Source organism: Calonectris borealis, unplaced genomic scaffold, assembly GCF_964195595.1.
Source record: "Calonectris borealis unplaced genomic scaffold, bCalBor7.hap1.2 HAP1_SCAFFOLD_117, whole genome shotgun sequence".
NCBI lineage: Eukaryota > Metazoa > Chordata > Aves > Procellariiformes > Procellariidae > Calonectris > Calonectris borealis.
Genome location: NW_027441505.1, coordinates 40,001 through 42,500, shown reverse-complemented (window position 1 = coordinate 42,500; position 2,500 = coordinate 40,001). Strand labels below are relative to the sequence as shown.

Sequence of the window (2,500 nt, the reverse complement as noted above, 5' to 3'; positions counted from 1 at the left end):
GCTCCTGCGCGAGCCGCGTGCGTGCGGGAGGGAGGGGTCCCGGCACGGCCCCTCCCGGAGGCGCTCTCCTCTCGCTCGCCGGCCGGCGGCCCGCCCGCGCCGCCGCCGCCTCGGCCGCTTCTCTCCGACGCGCGCGCGCGCGTCGCCCGGTCGGCGGGGACCGCCGCGTCCCCGCCGCTTCCCCCGCTTGTCGCCTCCGCTGGCGCCCGCCACCGGCCGGCGTCCGCCTCCGGGGACCGGCCCCCGTCCCCCGCCCCGCCTGACCCGACGGCGGCCCGCTGCCGCCGCCGCCGGGGAGGGGCGGGGGACGCGGCCCCCGGGGCGAAGAGGGCGCCCCCCCCGGTCTCGGAGCGCGGGCGGCAGCGCGCGAGAAGCGGGGGCTGCCGGCGCGGGGTGCGACGAGCCCCCGCCGGCCGAGCCCGCGCGGGCAGCCGGGAGGGAGCGGCGAGCGGCGACGACGGGGCGGCAGGCGCGAGCGTGCGAGAGCGCAAGAGGGCCTTCGGGGTCGGGGGGGGCGGCTCCCCCGACCCTCCCCGCACCGGGGCGGGCCGCTGCGGAGCGGCCCGCCCGGCCGGCCGGCCGCGCAGGGCGAGGCCTCCGGGCGTTCCGGGCGTGGCGCGCGGCGCCGGGCGGCGCCTTCGGCGGCGCCCCCCCGCCTCTCCCCTCCCCCACCCCCGCGGTGCGGGGGGGGGAGCTCGGGGCGGGGGGCTCCGCCGCCGACGCCGCCTTGGGCGGGCGAGGCCCTTGCCGGGTCGCGTCCCGCGCCGGCGGGCGGCCCGAGCCACGGCTCTCCTCCCGGGCGCAGCGCCGGGCTACTGAGGGAAACCCCGGGCCCCGGGCAGGAGGACGAGGCGGTGGCGGCGGACGTCGGGCGCGCCCCCGCGGGCGGACGCTCCCCCGAGGGCGGCAGCGGGGGAGGCACCCCCGCGGGGCCTGCAGGTCGTTTCCCTCACCCCAGGGCCAGGTACCTAGCGTCCGCGCCTCGGCGGCCCTCCCTCGGCGAGCGCCGGGGGTCGAAGGCCGCGGAGCCGGGCGGCGGTTTAAAGACGCGGGCGGCTCGATGCGACCCGCGGGGCGGCCGGGCGGTGGCGCCTCCAGGGGCGGGAGTCGCTCCCGCAGAGCCCCTGGCTGGGCGCCGCCCGTGCCCGTCGCGCGGGCAGCCGTGCCGGGGAGGGGTCCCGCTGCCCCCCCCTCTCCGCGGTCCGGTCTCGGCGGAGGAGACCGCGGCGCGGTCGGCCGCGGCCGGCCCGCCTGCCTCGAAACGGGTGGACCCCCCCCGGCGGGAGCGCGGGCTCTCCGCCGAGGGGGCGGCGAGCCCCCGCGGCGGGGGCTCGCCCGGCGGCCGCCGGGCCGCCGCGCCCCGCCCCGTCGCAGCGCTGCGGCGCGCTGCGCTCCGCTCCCTCCCCCTCGCCCCCCGGCGAGCGCTCGGCGGTCCCGCGCCGCCGGCCGCCGGCGAGGGCGGCACCCCGGCCGAGCGGCGGCGGCGCCGCTCGGCGTGTCGGCCGGCCGGAGGGCGCCCGCCGCCGGCCGCGGCTGTCCCGGCCCGGGCCCCGCCCGTCGCTTCCCCGCCGCCCTTCCCGGCCGCGCCGGGCGGGCGGGCGCGCGGGCGGGGGCGTCCCACTCCCGGTCTCCGCGTGGAAACGGGGAGAGCGGGCGCCGCCCCCGCCTTAGCGCCGTCCGCCTCGTCGCCTGGCGCGTGCCCGCGGAAGGGGGCCGAGGCGGGGGGCGGCGGCGGCGGCGGTTCCGGGCGGGCGGCCGCGCCGGCGCGGCGGCGGGCGCCGTCCGGCGGGCCGCGGGCGGCGTGCCGCGTCGCCGGCTCGGGCTCCGGCGGTCGCCGCCTCCGGCGCGGCCGGCGGCGGAGCCGCGGAGGCGCCGGCGGGGCGAGCCGCGGGAAGGGGAGCCGGCTGTCGTAGCGCGGCGCAGGTTGTGGGCGGAGGCGCGCGCGCGCGGGGGTCCGGCGGGGCGCCCCGCTGCTGCCGCCCGGCAGCAGCATCCGTTGTCCCGAGCGAGGCGGGCGGGCGGCGCGGCCGGGCGCGTCGCCGCCTCCGTGCGGAGGCCGGGCCGAGCCCGGGCGCCTGGGCCGCCTCCGAAACGCGCAAGGGGCGTCTGCCCGCTGTGGGTCGAGTCGGGAGCGCGGGCTCCCCGCCCTTGCCGTTCGGGGTTTTTTCCCGTTCCCTTTTTCCCTTCCGCTGGGTGTGCTCGTACGGTCAGGCGAGGCGAGGCCTCTCCGCCGCGGCCCGTGGCGCCGCGCCGCGGCCCCCTCCGCGCGGGCGGGGGGGGCGGGCCGGCGGGCGGGCGGGCGGTGGGCCGTCCTCCGAGAGGGGCCGCTGCTGGCGAGCGGTCCCGGCCCCCCCGCGCGCGCGGGGCGGTGCCGAAAGGCAGACAACTCTTAGCGGTGGATCACTCGGCTCGTGCGTCGATGAAGAACGCAGCTAGCTGCGAGAATTAATGTGAATTGCAGGACACATTGATCATCGACACTTCGAACGCACTTGCGGCC

The 2,500-nt window shown here is 83.5% G+C and overlaps 1 non-coding gene across 1 annotated transcript in view; it reads left to right on the top strand.

Annotated features, from left to right (window-relative positions):
* The first annotated feature begins 2,384 nt into the window (after window positions 1-2,384).
* Window positions 2,385-2,500, top strand: part of LOC142076883 (5.8S ribosomal RNA) — a 153-nt gene continuing 37 nt past the window's right edge. Inside the window, exon 1 of the ribosomal RNA XR_012671401.1 lies at window positions 2,385-2,500. This exon is cut by the window's right edge and continues 37 nt beyond it. This is a non-coding gene — a ribosomal RNA (5.8S ribosomal RNA).